The 18,074-nt window shown below is 39.2% G+C and overlaps 1 protein-coding gene across 1 annotated transcript in view; it reads right to left on the bottom strand.

Annotated features, from left to right (window-relative positions):
- Positions 1–18,074, bottom strand: part of atxn1a (ataxin 1a) — an 82,823-nt gene that overhangs the window by 44,838 nt on the left and 19,911 nt on the right. Inside the window, exon 2 of the mRNA XM_008331694.3 lies at positions 11,162–11,349. The gene's annotated coding sequence lies outside the window, so the exon portion shown is untranslated. The remainder of the gene's footprint in view (positions 1–11,161; positions 11,350–18,074) is intronic.

The raw sequence follows: 18,074 nt of genomic DNA, 5'->3' as shown, positions 1-18,074 counted from the left end.
AGATATGGATTTTTGTTAAAGGACTAATGTAGATTCATTAGTACAACTTTTGCAGCAAGAGGAGAAAAAAGGGAGGTGGGGGCCAAGGGGGAGATTCTGGAAAACAGATGACATTACAGTTTTATTGTTCCAAAAGCCTGCAGGACGACCAATATGTTTAATGGTAGGGACTGGAGAACACACCAATAACAGACACAGCCCAAATCCCACGACCAAAAGATGCTGAAAACACCCAAAAATACCTCGTTTGACAAAGGTGATATCCTCGGGGAGATTGTGCAATCATCCGTGTGTAGCAACAGAAGTTGAGAGTCCTGAGCACAGAGACAAAGGAGTCCCTGTGTGTACGTGTGCAGAGGTGGGACCACGGACTCTGTATGGGTTTGTGTGTATGTGTGTGTGGTCATTCTAACACATCGTGTGATGCAGAAATTGGTATGTACCGTGTGTGTGTGTGTGTGTGTGTGTGTGTGTGTGGGTCCCATGCAAAGGCCTTTCCAGGAATCGTGCAGTGTCACTGCCTAATGCGTCAAAGACTCAAGGGGGAGGGAAACAAGATGCTGTTGTCTGACAGCCATTCCTCAACACGTCACTCTGCTGAAGATAACAACCTAGAAAAGCCTACTATTCTTCCTTATCTGCTTGTACATCAAAACCTAAAGTGTGTGTGTGTAAACCTGTGCAGGCTACTGGGTGCATGTGTGTGTGTGTGTGTTCCTGTCATTCAATGTGACCCGCAGTAGCAGTAGCAGCAGGTATCTCTTATGTAATCCTCACTGTCAAACACGTTCACACTCACACACCTCCGCATATATGTGAGTCCGCATACACACACACACACACACACGCATGCACACAAACGCACTCACATCACGGTGAAAAACACTGCAAAGCAAGACCAAGATAGTAGCATTCCCCAGAACTAAACAGGAGTGATGAATCGTTGATATCCCTCAGCACTTTTTCTGCTTTTTTTTTTTTTACATTAGTTCAATAAGTTAAGGTGGGACATGTCAGCAGCAGGACTGACACAAAATATGATTTTTTTTACAACTAATTAAGAAAACGGAGGCTTGCAGAAGAGGTCAAGAGTTACTTTCAAAACTTTGATGAAGTCATAATATTAAGTAACAATATTAAGCAGTCTACAGTCCCTGTCTATAACGGCCAAGGTGTCTGTTAGCTTGTCAGCAGCACTGCTTTCCCATCAATAACAGCTGAATATTAGATGTATATATATATATATATTTAGACTATTAAAAACTAGTTCCTGTTGTACATTTGTAATTCCCCTATTTTAAAAACCATCACTGCTCTGGGTTTGACTTCTTCTTCCGTCAAAGGCTAGTTACCAGCACACATTTATGAATGTGACATTAGGCAACTCGTTTCCCTCTTTGCTGTTTAGCTTTGTGAAGACTTCCACGCACCATTCAACACTCCCTACAGTTATATATGGCGTCAGGCTCACGCCATCTGTGATATGTACAGCCTGTTCCATATCTAAGGCTTTTGCAATGTACTATGAAGTCCCAGTAGAGCGCTGCACTGTAGCACTGAATTATTGCTGAAAGGCACCATGTTCTAGAAATGCATTCATGAAAATGTCTGGGGAATTTAGCCACAAAGATATTTCATTTAGTGGGTAAATTACGACAATATGTAATGGAGCGAGATTAATTTCCCTGTTCATAGGCCAAATGTGCCGAGGCATATTACAATAAATGAAAATAACCAACTACAAGTCCTCAACATTTACTTTACTACCAATCGTCTGTGTGGCTAAGGATCAGGATTTAGTGTGAGATTCAGGATTGGCTCTGGTCAATCCTCCTCAAGTGTCCTAATTTGATATATATATTTTTTTAGCCACCCAAATAGCAGAAAGTTAACGCATTTAAACATGGCTATGGCTGTAAGCCAACAATAGCAATTGCAAAATTAGATTAAAGGCAACTCAGGATACCTAGTTGAGCCTAATTAGCCAAACAATAGCTAAACATTTGATAATAATAATTAAAACTGAAACTTAGATCTAATTAAATTTGAAGGATACCGGTGTATTGTAATATCAACAAATCTTATATTACACACAGGTGTTGGACAACTACAAACTTGGAGATCTCTTCATAACGGGCATGGCATGATAACTTCTGGCTATTACACTTTAATATTCCATTAAATTTGCTCAGCTGAAGCCTGTCTGCCGTGGCTACAGCATTTATGGAACCACAGGGTGCTGCATTAGCCCCAAGTTCACTCTGTTCCCTCAAGTGAGGGAAAACTAGTTTACTTCAATGGGCTATTAGACACCCACACCTCTCCACACATAAAAGGATAGAATGATGTAAGTGGAGAGTGTATGGGAATACTGCTAAGTGGCCATCCATCAGCACGGCTGCCCTGTCGTAGACTACACCCAGGGTTACATTATGGCAGGAAGACTTGGTGGATATGTATATATATTTGTGCTTTCCAGTCCAGACAGCCATCTACTTCTTGATGGCCACTACCTGTCAAAGACTGAAACTCTGTTCTTCCACACAACTGAGAACTTTTAAAAAATATGGCCAACTGCAACAAAGACAACAAAGGGCATCACAAATTTGTTGGATTGGTTTGTGACTGAGAACTTTTCATGGGGGCGCTAGTAGGAATTATAAAGCCTATAGGTGTTCTAAAACATTCTAAGACGTCACTTCAAGTTTTATTGTATTCTGGCCGCATTTCTTTTCTTAATTTTTGAAATAAAATGTGAATATAGTCTAGCCTGAATTCCTGTGTTTGGGTTATTGTTATTGTTTTTACTAACAGCACGTTTTGGGCTGAGTACAAAAATGGAAGATTTCATGAAAACCTTCATTAGAATCCTTTTACTGCATTTACAGTAAAACTGCTTTGCATGAATATGGGATTCGGCGTTGGATTTATTTCAAATAAACTTGTTTAGCACTTAAGGAAGTCCAGAGTAGACATCAGTTTGGTCCCCTGTTAGTCATCAACAAATCCCCCTAATCCTCTCTCCCTTAAAAGAGTTGTGAGCATTCCTGGAAAAGATCTTTTTCTCAAGGTGAAAAATAGCTTTGAGGTTGACCTTGACAATCTAACAGAAGGACAGAAGAGCCTAATAATATAATGACTTTGGCTATTGCTGCTATGAGTACAAAGATAAAAAAAGAAAAGAAAATTACATGTATTTGTCTGTTTGGGATCTGTGAAAATTTTTGTTCATCATTTCATCAAGAAATCAATCTCAGAACGCTGACTGAACTTAGCAAACCACTTGCCACTTAGAAACACAGCTCTGAATCAGACTAACTGAGCCATCCGCTTGAGGGAAATGGACATTGACATACACGACATTAAAGGGAGTCGCCGTAAATGTCAAAGTGCTGTAAACTTTCTTAAGAGAGTGGAGAGACCACGAGAGGGGAAGGAAGACAAGAAGGGAAATGTAGTGAAGTCAATAACACAGAAACATTTGCAGCACTCCGGAAAGAATAAAGACGCGGCAAGATGAAAGAAGGAAAAATGAAGGGGACACTGGCAGGGAAAGGAAATGATAGGAGAGACAAGAAGTCCCCGAGCAGGAGATGCACAGAGAAAGACAGAAGGAATATCAAGAGAAAATGGCATGAGGGGAAGAGTGGGTTGTGAGAAAGAGACAACACTTTATCACACAGCCTCGTTGTTAAAGCAATAAACTCTCTATAGGTCTCAGCATAAGGACTTTCCAGGTAGCACAAAGGTCATCCCCATTTATCTCACTAAAAGCTGAAGTTGCTGAAGTGGGCTCAAGTCTTGCTGGAGAAAATAATTCATCATTGTGAACTCATATCTGGCTATTTCAGAAAATCCAGGAAACAGACACCCAAAAATATTACAGGACAGTAAAAAATACAAAAATATATGTTAATGAAACTATTGTTCTTAAAGGAGTTTTTTGTTTATTTAATACAGACTCCATTCCCATAATACGTTCCTAAAATAGGAGGTAACCAGCAGCCTTTATTTTCCTAAAATAGGAGGTAACCAGCAGCCTTTATTTAGCCTTAGCCTTTGTCTACTTAAATCGTGTGTCACTTTAAAAAGATCAATATTGAAAGTTTAGAAAACGTATTTTCTACTGAAGATGTTGCTTTTCCAAGGCCTCATCCTCCATTAATCATAAGCGACAGGCCTGCCTGCAGTCCAGGCCTGTCCTCTACTGAAAACACCTGTGGCATCACAGAGATTCTAACCAGATAATGGTGACCACAGACTCCTCTAAGGGTCACGATAAGTTTTATTTATATATTTTTAAGTATTGTTACAACAGTCGTCGGTATAGACAAATGCTCGTAAGTCATTATCGTCAACCCTTCGTCACATTCACACACGCCACAGGTCCCAGGAACATCAGCTGACTTTTGAGCAGAGAAACAACAGCTTCCTTGACTGACAGCACAAGTGTAAATTATCCAATTTGCATGACGTGTCGATCTTGTGTGCGTGTAATTACCATGCCCTGATGTGAGCACTCCTGACAGTTGCCACCCCAGAGACCCTTCCTGCATTTTCCTTACTTTTCATCACTCAATTGCCCTCTCCTCTGTTCCTACCGAGCTCTTACACTGGAGGTGTGATTGCATTAAGCTGTGTAGAGTGGGGGGGCATCCCCAGGGCCATGCTAATGTACAGAAGAGAATGTACAGAATAGTCAGTGTGAAGGTTGGAGGGGGGCGAGGGGGGGCTTGAGATCCATTACTATAATCATTTTACCCAACTTGAAAAGGTGCTTCTTCCATTAAAGAGAAAGAAGTGAGACTGAGAAAAAGAAGAGTTGGAAAAGCTTCTTGTGACTGGTAAGTACACTTGAAGCAACTTTGTCTTCTCCACCTTTATTGCTTGCTGGCACAAGCACTTAGAGAATCTAAACAATAATAAAAGCCATCTCGTTGCTATATTGTCATCCCATGCAGCATGTTTGTAATTTCCTTGAGGTGTCCTGCATTTTAGATAATGGCCAGACTGGTCCAGGGCTCAGCAGCAATAGCAGCTTTTAGAGTTATTCAATTTTCAGAATATCTTATTAAGCCACCTGTGAATGCTGTCTGTTTTTTTTTAAACCCACAAATCCAATAATGTGCCACAAAAAAACTATAGGATTCTTTAATTCCCAACAACAGTGAGGACAGAGGACAGGGAATACCCCCGGAGGAATATCATCTAATGCAATCAGATCGCTCTGGTCAATTAGTCAGCGTGAGCCTGACCAGAGATGATGTCAGTCATCATTACTCATCGCTTAATGCCATAAACCAGGAGGTAATCAGGAGCAAATGAAGAAAAGAGCAACTCAAGTGGGTTGGAGTTAGGAAGGACGGAGGATTAATCATGCAGACGGCTAGGAAAGCACAAATACGTGAATAATGGAAACAACTGAAGAGTGGAGTCCACACACACACACACACACACCCAAAAAAATGTCACTGTAAAAAAAGTTTTGAAGATGATTAAAAAATAAGCCAGTCAAATGTTAAACAAGTTTTTGACATTTGTATCTCGCTCACAACACTAAAAAACACAACTCAAAACACACAAATGAGTAGATATATCCACCGCCTCATCATGTTTGCGTGTTTCACTAAATAACACCTGTATATGTTGGTTTTTTTATTGCGCTAATGGTTAAATTCCAGACAACACCCCACAGCTTTGCATGACATTTCGCCTGACACACATGCATCGCGTGTGTGTTTTGTAGCACAACACTAACCACCTCTATCCCCGACCCACTCAGCTACAGAGGTGTGTGTACAGTAGATGAAGGTATATAATGTGTATTAACACAACAAACCCGCTGACAGGCAGTCACGTACTCACATGCTCTAAGGAGACACGGGGATAGAACACATTGGATGTTTATCAGTACGCCGTAATGGAGCACAGTGGAAAAGCCGACCAGAGATATACACGCTGATTAGCTCCTGTGGGAGAAGTCAGTGGCCTCCTCTCTGATTATTTAGCTTGACTTCAGCATCTCTCCTTTGTAAACAGACAGTGACTGCGTAGAAGATAAGGAGTAGCTGCTGGAATTTACTGAAAGAGTTATTTAACTTGTGTGTGATTCTCATAAACGGCTTCAATGTCTTGTTTCCCTGAGGAAGAAACTGTTGTTTACAATTGTATCTGGACTCTTTGTCAGCAGCACGACGTACAGTTACTGCTCTGTCCCATTGTATTTGGCAAAGACACATGGGAGATGTACTGCGCTGCTGCATTACGAGCTCACAGAGGGGTTTATGCTGCAGTTTTTCAAGTTTAAAGTTTGCACCACACTTGAAATCTCTTAAAATAGGAAAAAAAAAGTTAATATTATATTTTGAAGGTTTTAAAGGACGACTGTGTTCTATATTTGTTCGATGGGTCGATGGTTGTGTCTACAGCCTTATTAAAAGGCTGTAGACACAACCAAAAACAGGATGACAATGACCCATAGATGGCAGCATTACGATACAAGTATGAAAATTGTTTCAAATAAAGAAAAAAACAAAAATAATAAGGCTAGGTCTGCTGGAAGTCTGGTACCAGATGTCACTTTATGTTTATTTCTGGTAGTTCCTCAGAGTCTGATGGTGATCTTGACAGGAGCTTTGTCATACATTTAACAGCTACAATAAGGACTTCAACAAAAGACTTCCCGTTGATCACAACAACTCATCTACATCTTTGGAACATTTAACACGTCATAGAACAAACACTTGACAACTAGCCACAAAAACAAAGCATGTCATTTACACCATTAGAAACTACACTGACCTTGGTTCTTTCAGAGCGAGAGAAAAAATAGATGTGCTTCCCACCCAGGATGTAAGACTGCTGTTACCACCTCTACTTCCAGGTAGAAATCTGTAATTTATGATTCAGCCCCAACTTTTCTGACTGCTTTAGCAGAGTCAGGTTCACCACGAGGTCACACCTGCCTTTGGTGAAATCACTTTCTATCATTGAGACAGAGAATATTGATTGTAGTAGTCTTTAGCAGCATTAAGTTTGAATCATTCTTAGCATTTGAATCTCTTCAACAACCAGCACTCCGTGTCAGTCATTGTCTGTTTTTTGCCACAATAATGTGACATTTTTAACAGGAGACAGAACTAGAGCAATTAAACTTTGAGGGTTTTTCCATTTCTGTTGTATTTTTATGGCTGTGCCAACTTTTCCTGACGTCTAGTTTGTATTTCTATCACTGGAAATAATTTCTGAGCTGCCTTTGCACCAACAGAACCTATAAATTCATGCGCACAATTTCTCTTTTATTGTTGGCTGCTCTACTACTATTACTCACCGTCTCACTCCCTTCTCTCCTGAGAAATTTAAAAACAATCAGCAGCAATGGGCAGGAACATTCCATAATTGTTTGGAATTTGGCGTGACGTGAGTGTGTGTGCATGTGTGTGAGTGTGTGTGTGAGTGAGTGAACAGGATGATGGAGTGAGAGTGAAAGAGAAAAGCAGAAGCAGTAGAAGACCAAATTGAGAAGTAATGTGTAAGTCATGTCTTTATAAAGACCTATTTTCATTTAGATTTTTCTTCTTTCTGAGATAAATCCTAAAGTCTGCTTTTATTCCATTTCTATATTTCATCCTGTCTCTTGTCTCTCTTTATTCTTTCATCAATTCCTCTCCTACTACGCTGCTGCCCCCTGCCTGGTCTGGGGCAGCTGCTGTTGCCTTTGGCAGTCTCAAGTGAGTGTGTGTGTATATATATATATATATACACATATTACTTTACATAAAGCTTTATATTTTTTCTTCAAGACTGATAACCTGGAGCAGGACTGGACCTCCACGGACCCCTGTGACGCTCTAATGTAGGGAGCGTTGCAGGGTTAATTGGTAATTTGATGACTTTGAGATTACTCAGAGCCATCGCTGCAGGCTGAAGTCAGTGTGTAGTGTGTAGGACTGATCTTACTTTTAAATTTAAAAAAAAAATCCATCACTGACAATTGATTGAGTCCATATACAGCCATCAGACTGTTTCTTCCAGACAGAAATAAATGTTCCATTTCTTATGGCAGACAAAGACACTTTTAGAGAAAGAAAAAAAAAACTCAAAATCAAATTATGCACTTTTGTATATTTGCAGAAAAAAAGGTTTTTAAATCAAAGACTAAAAATTTCTAAAAAGAAATTAAACATGAAGCTCTTAATGGGATTACTCCATTCTGGTACAGCGCCACAGACAGGTGGCACCTTCAAATGACAGCTTAGATGTGGATGAAGGTCAAGTGGGCATCATTTTGGATTATGAATTAGACAATATTCACTACAACAGCCGTGTGTAGGTGTGTAGAACCGTATAATCACTTTAGTGTAAAATATTCTCGGCCTTTTATAGCCTTGAATAAGCCTTTCCTACAGCGGAGGCTTACTGAGAGAATGAAAAAGACCGGATCCCTCTGTGAAAGACGGATGCATAAACCAAAAGAGAAGACGTAGGAAATGATTCAGAGAGTGGGAGACAAGAGAGGTGTGGGTGTTCAAGACAATCTGCAGTCCAACAATTGGACACCACAATATAAACTAGACCTTTTAAAGGGTGTGATTGCAAATCGAAGAAATGTCCATTGTGGCTGGTTATACTTATTAAGGCTCTGTGCAGTAGATAACACCAGACAAACCTCTGTCTGTGCAAAGTCACAGGTAAAACAATTCTGGCTGATTTGTAACGTCAATGTTGTGACACAGCAGTGGTCTGAATCATGACATCCAGGACTTCTTTTATAGAATATGACTGTGTGGTATATTAGGATCACATGACGACAGTATAAGGATGAAAATAAAATGGTAGGAAACAGTAGGAGGGTGAGTTCACGAGCCGGACTGTTCAAAAGTAGCGAAGTAGTGAGGCTCTGATTGGACAATTAACTATCAGTTAACATAGCTATCCAGCTGCCAACCGTTAAAATAAATCAGTCTTCTATGTCTCACTTCACGTGAACAAAATACCCCAAACAGATCTCACGTGTTCAATAGACAAATGACGTAACCTTATATTACTTACATGAGTTACACTGCTTTGCCTTGTGTTATGTTGCGTTACATTGAATTAGCTGGTTTTATATATGGTAAACAGATGTGCACCTAACCCCAAACAGCCAGAGCCCTCAACAAAGTTAACACTATCAATTCAACTTTTTATATTCAAGAAAAACCAAATGCAAAAACTGTGCATGTAACTTAAAAATATATATTAGAGAGAAGAAAGCTTAAACTTTTTGTCTTTTTGCTACATTTCTGTTTCAACAACCTTATTATAATTTTAAGGAAATATTTTATTTATTTCAACTTGAATTTTGATTTTTTTTTTAAGCCTTAGGCTTAAATCACTACATTCCTGTTAAAACAAAGCTGCTGTGTTTTAAAGAGTCCAGCTCCTGTAAAGTTGACTGACAGCCTTTATATACTGTAATAAGTGTTTCTCCCATTAACAGCCACTGACCACTGTCAGTTTCTACAAAGTCCCACTGTCTGAGCTGCTCCACAGCCAGCCTTCCATCTGCTCATCTCTGAGGTTTGTTTTAGCCCAGAAAAAACAGCTGCGAAAAGTGAATGTAGAGGAGAGAGGAGCCAGGAGTGAGACGCATTTTGTTTCTCTCTGATGTATTAAAACAAGGAGACACCTCTGAGATGTAGAATTAAGCTTTGTTGACGCCACAGCTCTGTGTAATTACTTTGTTTTTCTGCAGCTGTTCTTTTTCAAAGCTCTCCTTATTTTACCTCCCTCTCATTTGGTACGGAGGTAATTTCATAAAACCATTAGCCTCGTACTTCAAAACATATTTGTACAGTTACGAGGCGAGTCCCGGTGAACATTGAAGTACCTCACAGGAAAATCTAATGATGCCGTTGATGAGTGAAGTTCCACTGTAAAATGCTGAGGAGTCATAAACATAAAAGTGTTTAGTGGAGAGAATATACGGTGCACTGGGAGGAGACTGGAAGATACCGCGAGTCCGTTATTTTCTTTTAACTAATTAAACTGTGAATTAATAATTAAACAATCTGAGAAAGGAGGAAAAAATAGAGAGGAGGCAGGAGAGACTGCTCCCAGTTAAGTCCTCCTTTTTGTTCTATACTTTTTTCATAAGTGTGAACAACGTAGCTCCGACATTCAGCCGCTGAGACGAACACACAGGTTCAACTGATAGTGGTGGAGTTGGAGGGTGAAAACACAAAAGACCGACAAGAGGAGAAGGTTACAGTGGGTTCATTTAGAATAAGGGTGAAGAGAGAAGAAAAAAGACAGGGAGTCTGGGACGAGATAAATCTGAAAGACCCTGCTTAGAGAAGTATACCGGTGGGTAAGGTCAGATCTGAGATCACAGCTTAAGAATGACTTCATAAAGTCAATTTGTGGTAAAGAAAGAAACTGAGGAGAAAGAGGCAGAAGACTCCTGGAGGAGGCAGAGCTAAAGGTTTTCATCCTGGAGATCAGAGGGTATCCAACCTCTGGCTCCTGAGCCACATGTAGCTACGGAATCTTTGCAATGTCCCCCTGTAATCAGCCAAAGTACAACCGACTCTGATGACTGAAACACTCTCTAATACACTCTCTAGACTTTTAAATTCATTCAACTCTCAGCAGGTCTTAAAATCCAGTCATTATTTCATTTGAACTGTGTTGGACAGTACATTTTAGTGACGTAGTGTCGTTTTGAGTCATTATGATAAACCAGTGAACCAAGTGAAGCAACAATCATGAATATTATGGCAAGAGTTATTATTAGCATTGTCATTAGCATTAATCTTATTAAACTGACTTTCATAGTCAGACAGGTCCTGGGATTACTGTTGACTACAGGTATGGAGCATAAGGTAACAGAGAACATACATAAATATAAATGTAATAAAAGCAGATCATTTATTGACGCAAAGGATAAAAGTTTTGGAAGAACCTGGACAGAGAATCTAGGCTAAAAATAAGGTCAGTAACTCACAGCAGCCCATGTCACCATGCACATGTATTGTGATGGTCATAAAAGCATCACAAGCTCCGAGCAATTTGTTGACAGTTACATCTCAGCAGGTGGATTTGACTTCAGCTTCTGAATAATGAAAAGCTTATTTCTGAGCAGCTTTGCTTTCACACCATTGACACAACGGCGTCCTACCTGAGCAGAGGAGGCAGAGCCGCTTGGACGGAGTAGGTGGAACCTGCTGCTCAGTTGAGAGCTGTTGCCCGCCTGGAGCTGCAGTTCCTGGTGTGAAGTCTGGATCTCTCCACCAATGGGAGGGAAGCGTCCCAGATGTCTTCGCCGTCTGTCCACGTCTGTCTATCTGCAGGTGCTGTCACTATTCCCTACAGGGCAAAAATACAGAAAGGGAGAAAGAAAAATTTGCATAGTCTTTTGAAAATCTACATTTGACAAATGAGCAGGCTGGGTTGGAGCTCAGGATCATCTACTGTTATATACATATAAACAAACACTGATGCCACGCAAACAAACAATCTTTTTTTAATCATAAGTGTTTATTTTTGTTTAATCTTAAATTGTTAAATTGATATTTTTTTAATTTATAGCTAGTTATCAGCTCATTCAGGTCAAACATTTATTAACTGAAAAATGAACTGATTTATAGGTTTTTGGAACAGACTATCATTTGAGTGAATTCTGTGTAAATTTAAACAACTTGTGGTCCCTTATTGACATAAAAAAAAAGTCTTTGCACAATGCCTTTGATTTATACAAGATGCGACCCTTTGATTATTCACTGCCTGATTTGTTGTGCAATTACATCAACTGTTGTAAGCAATCAGATGGACAATCACATTACAGTACAAGTGTAAAACGGAGACATCTTAAACTCAGGCTGAAAACTCTAGAGACCAAGAAAGAGTTTTGTAAAAAAAGATCATTTTTAAATTCTGATTTTGTTTTTTTCACAACTATGAAGAAATGTTGCAGCAGCATTTCAGTGAGAGGTATTTGAAAACAATGTGCTGCAGGCACATTACTGTAATGTTGACAAAGATTTAGGTCAAACCAGTAGTGTTGGACTTAAAGGTTAATGGCTGCTGGCTAAAGTATGTGTTTGCCTTGTTTATTTGGTATTTTGTCTAAGAGAATGTATCATGTCCATGTCAGATCTGGTGAGTTTACAGTGTCTAAAATATTTTTTAAATGCACTTGACTACCTCCATACTTATTTTAATTATTGGTCCAAAGCAAAATAAAATGTCCTCATTTCCCAAAAGGAGGTCCTCGCATTCTAGTATCACCAAGAACACACACACACACACACACAGATACATACACTATGTATTGACCAGGTGCATCTCTGTATAAATGGCCTTAATCTAGCACCGAGTCCTTGAACAGAACACTAGCATCAAGGTTTTAACCAACAACCTTCCAGCAGTGAACGGAGTCAGCATACTAATACACAGGAGTGACAGCGATACAGAAAAATAACAAAATGTGTCGTGCTGTAAATCCAGACGTGTCACTAATAACACATGAGTGTGTGGTTCTACAAAGACAACCTGTTGACCCTGGATCCATGTAATTATATTGTTTTTATACTTTTTTTTTGACAGACGATTACCTGCTTTTTAAACATACACATTATATTTCCTGCTTTAGTGTTAGAGTTTTATTTATTTCATTTGGGTCTCTCTCTCTCTCTCTTTCTCTCCCTCCCTCTCTCTCTCTATTTCTCTCTCTCCCTCCTCTATATCCATCCTTCTCTCTGAGGAGCCTTCAGAACAAACACCCATGCTATTTATACACCGATATCCTCATTGGCATGGCAACTACGCAGTGTTTGTCTACACAAGATGTAGGTTTGAAGCGTGTGTCCTCCTTCGCTTCCCCTAAACAAAAACTGTTATCTGGAGACATTAAGGAATTTGTTTTTTTGTGGAGCACATAAGATGTTTTCACCCAATACCTCTACTTAAAAACTGGGCACAAGAACAATTGGTTCCGTTTGGAATAGTTTCAGTATCTTTTACTTATCTCCAAAAATCATATATAAGACTAGTAAATGTATGCATGCAAACACGTGAAAGTAAAGCAATATTTCTTCTAAATGACACTGCATAACTGATGGGTTAGTGGTGACTACGTTTAATCGACTCCTGCAGCACAAGCCAGAACTGACACTGGGTTTCCTGCGCTCTAATTATTCTCGAAAATAAACCAGAACGTTTTCAGTCTGGCATTTCAACCAAAACTCCTGCAGCATTCTCACTGGAATTTTATTAAGTGAATAAAACAGCATCATAATCACCAAGGAAGCACAATGTCCCGAGGTAAACATCACTCTTTCAAACACAACAGCCCAGTTCAAACAGTCTAATGCCTTCATAGCTCTGTAAACCATCTTTTAAAGCCACCAGACAACGAAAGAATCGAAGTTCACGTTGACGTTTCTGCTAGCCTGCTGGTCAGGTTTTCTACTGACAGACCTTTGATATATTTGACAGATTTTCTTACAGTTTTATTTTTTTATTTATGATTATATGAAGTTTTCTTCAAGTCTTTTATTTTCTTCAAGTCTATATATTTCACTCCACTTTAACAGCATGGGAGCTTTTCTTGACACGACATGTTGGGATTAGAAAAAACTCACCTGAAGGTTAAACTGCACAGATTTAGCTGCAGACAAACCAAAAAACACAGAAGACCTCAGGGACATTTGACCAAATATGGAAGAGAATGTATTTTGTTATTTTTAGTCTGGAATTAACTTCATTCAAAAATAATACCTTTCATAATAAGCAAACTGTTCAGAAGCCTGGATATAGGACAATGCTTATATTTAAAGCCTTACTTCTTGATGTGTTGGGGCTAACACTATAACCTTTCTCAGTGGAGAACACTCGTCAAAATGTTTTATGTTTTATTTGGCTGGTTTGGAGCAGCAGCGCTGCAGGTCATTTAAAGATAGGAGAATATACAATCTGGGAGTTCCATTCCTGAGGCAATCAACTGGCAGTGCAGTATTTTCATCTCTAGTAAACCTGGTTTACTACAGAGGAGTACAATTACTATAGTTATTGTAGTAAAGAAAAAAGAGATGTCCCAAGGTCACTGGGTGAACCAGGCCTAGAGTAGGACTCTGAGACAGAACATCTGCTTGGAAACATCAAACTAGGTCATTCGACCATGTCACATTTACTGTAGGCTCCTGTAATAAAAATAAAAACTGTACAAAAATAAAATAAAAAATCAAGAAAATATACATACAATACAAACAATACAACTACGGTCCGACTACTTCTACTAGTACACTAGTAGAGCAACCTGGAGCCATGTGTGGAGCCGCGTGCAGGTGAGCGTGCGTGTGTGTAATGAGAAGCAGAGCAGAAACTATCGTAGGATTACACCCTGACCTACCTTGTTTGGCTAATGCTTCTGTTGCTACCAACAACATCCGCAGTGTTACTAGAGGTACAGAGGAAACTTGACTCTCTAGGTATTTACAGCACACAATGGTGTGAGCCCCTGTGTGTGCCTTTTATTGTGTTTTTTTTAAATATATGTCTCCATAAAATGTCATAATGCATTAGCCGTGATTTTTACATTTTTGTTCAGGCGGCAAAGAGAGCACTCCACACTCGATGGTCAGTTATATATCTGTTCCATATGCAAATGAGTTTTTTATATGGAGATGCACAAAAAAACCTCACCATGCAAATAATAAAAATGCAAACTCTTTTCAATGCATCTCAGTAGTTATGTTTTTATAAACTCTGTCAAAATTAGCAAGTAAAACCAGGTTAATCAGATTATGACATTATTCCCATTAAAGTTTTTGTTGGCATTCAACTTCAGATCAGGCACCTGACTCACATCAGTGGAGCCTCAGAAACTCAGGGCAGTCAGTACGTCTACAGCTGACAAGTGGACTGATTTAATTAACAGAATCTGAGAAACTGTAGACTAATTAATACTGTAGAGGACAACAAAACTTCACTGACGTTTTTGAAAGTGACTAACAACACATTCTGAAAGCCTCTGGAAATTCCACTGTCTAACGTGGATGCTTTTTTTTTAAAACATAGTTGTACCACAAAAAACAAGCTGTTTTGATACAAATGCTTTAGCAAAAGTATTTTTTTTCCCCACACTGAGGAAAGTGCAGGCCATGGGTTTACTGACAACATAACCAAAGCAGTAACTAACACGGCCAACATTGTTCAACCCAACCCAGTCTGCAGAGCGGCCTGCCATTCTTCAAGTATACACAGGTTATAATTACGATGCGGACGACTGAGGGCCTACAACTGTAGTCAACCAACTACAGCGTCGTTTGAAGAGCGGATTTATTTAAAACATTTTACATGTCTCTGAGCAGAGAGCCACGAGACCAAGAATTCCTGCACTTTTTTCATGTTCTTTCAAGCTGAAATGGAAACATCTTTTTGACACAAACAAGGCCATGTATGAACACACTGAATACATCATTATAACAGTTAGAAAATAGGAAATAAGACTAAACCAGGAAAATAAGTACAGGTCAAAGTTTAGCCTCTTAAAAAACCCTCTCTCTCTGTGCTTCTGTGTATCTGATGAGCCTGCTTTTTCTTCCTGCTTGTAAATACACATCCCTGCCTTCTTTCCATCTCCTGACAACCTCGATAGTGTTGCATCAGCTAGAAATATACAATGACAGTCCACGAATAAGAGCCGAGATAAAGTGAAGTGAAGTACTGAGACATGTGAAGACAGAACAACACAAATGGACGCAGTCGGCATTGAGACATCACAGATAATCAACCTTTATGGAAAAAGCTGCAGTGTTGGGTTTGAGAAATTGCCTCTATTAACATGCGGATGTTAAACGAGCGTCTCTTAATATCATTATTCCTCCTGTGACATGATAACAGCAGGTAAATGCCATGATGTGTGGAAAATACTAGAACCCCGATGTGATGTCAAACCATCTAGGCCGTGGTTGATGGAGCTGAAACATTAGTGTGACAGCACTAATGCAGAACATGAGAGCACAAGCTGCCACCTCAGGGAATTACACAGCATTCCTCAGTTGGGCCATGCTAATGTGCAGAGTTTGGAGAAATTGGAGTCACAAGGAGCTTTGTTTTGATCTACGCAGGAAGATACCAACGCTGGAAAGAAAGGAACACAGTGGAGACACACCAACATGGTGGAACCACAGAAATTCGTGCTTTTAAAATAAAGATTCCCTTAATGTCTAAAATCAATTTCATTCAGTCAATTTTTTTCCTCCATCGTCAGAAATGTGCTTCAAATTGTACAAAATCTGTAAATTTCCTGAACCATTGTAAGGCATTATTTACAAAGACACATAGGATGTAAGGCATTATTTACAAAGACACATAATATAATATATAGTTACTATGATATATGATATATATTCATTCCGTTATATATCGCCACCTGTTGAATCTGCAGATTTGTGAACGCTAAAGTTAGGCCATTATTGAGGTTATAAAAAGTTAGCTAAATGTCTTCTTGAGGAAATCAATTACTAGACGATCATGTTAACTGAGTCCCCACAACATTTGTAGTTCTAGTAGAAAAGGAAATCCCAAAATGTGTGGTAAACAACTTCATCTGGTAAAGCACAGAAAATAACAAAGAACTGGGCTGGCCTCTGGATTCCAGGGTACGAGATGCAACCTTTATTTTTTATATAGCCAACGCTTATGGACTTAGCAAAGACCTAATAAATTGGGTTCTGACCCTTTAAACTGGGTTTAGGACTAAAGGTTGTGGAAAGCCAAGTGTTTTATCAAATGATGTATAAAGAATATAAATATCAGAATGTGTTCAAACACACACTTTGGATGACATTAATATAAAGAGGTCTCTGTGCCAAGTGATTGCACCACCCACAAAAAAGGCAAATAGTTTAAATTAATTAAAAACTGAATTAAATATGAAGGGTAAAAGGACGGCAAACAGTCACGCAAGAAAGACGCATGGTCTCCCACAACAATGAGACAGGGAGGCAGGCAGCAGCAATCATGGCTGGGCAAGAGAAGCCGTCCTTCAACCCTGAAATATTCTACAAATCAAAATGAAACTGTACAAAAATAATACTTCATTCATCTTCCCTTAACTTAAAGCTAAGAACCAATCAGCTGGGAGTAGAAAATTGGAAGGATTTATTATAAATAGTTGTTAATTACTTGTTAGCCAAGTCCTACTTATAAACACATCAATGGTACGTGTCAGAAGCACATGTCATGCACCACAGGACGTTGAGTCAACACAACACTACACTTTGTTTGCATGTTTGCTTGACTGAGTCGCGCTTTACAAAACTGGGTCACACACATATCTATTGGCTGAAGGATAAACTGCAGATTAAAAAAAAACACAGGCAGGATTAAAACTATAACAATTCCACAAATCTTAGGACTGATGAGGAAACTTCAAGGCTTCAAAACATTCCCAGGTAGACCACAGCTATCCTTTCTCCAGGAATTGTTCTACTTTTCCATACAGCCCAGTGATGTGACGACTGCTGGTTGTCCTCCAGTAGGAAGGGTCAGGACCTCAATCCCAGGCTTCACTAGTTCAGTTTCCCCCAAAGTGTTCCCTGTGGTCACAGCTATTACAGGTGTTAAATGCGACCCAATTTACAATTTGGTCAAGATTTTGGCAAGAGTGTGTTTGAGTGTAATTCAACAGTTTAGAATATTATTACTTAATACTGCCATTTCTGTGACAAGTAATATTTAGTATAATAAGAAACATTAAATAAACTATCAGAGCAAATTCTGCTTGAGCACTTTCTGCTCAAAATTAGGAGGTCTGCTACTGGGCTTTGAGAGTAACAGTACTAGACTTTACAACACTTGATCCCTGCTAGTAGCTCCGCAGGCTACACTGAAAATACAACTTTGTGACTTAGCGTATATGCACTAAATAAATTAGTGGGTGAATATTACTGTGTTAACCTATATTTTTAATATAGCCTGTACTGTCCACATGCTGCTCACCACTGTTACCCTTTATGGATGGTAGTATATTGTAGTGATCAAATCAAGTCGGATCTTTGGATCTTAAGACTGACATTTTGTAATTG

Source organism: Cynoglossus semilaevis, chromosome 18 (assembly GCF_000523025.1).
Source record: "Cynoglossus semilaevis isolate Cse_v1.0 chromosome 18, Cse_v1.0, whole genome shotgun sequence".
NCBI classification, from domain to species: Eukaryota; Metazoa; Chordata; class Actinopteri; order Pleuronectiformes; family Cynoglossidae; genus Cynoglossus; species Cynoglossus semilaevis.
This window is presented reverse-complemented; position numbering and strand designations above follow the sequence as displayed.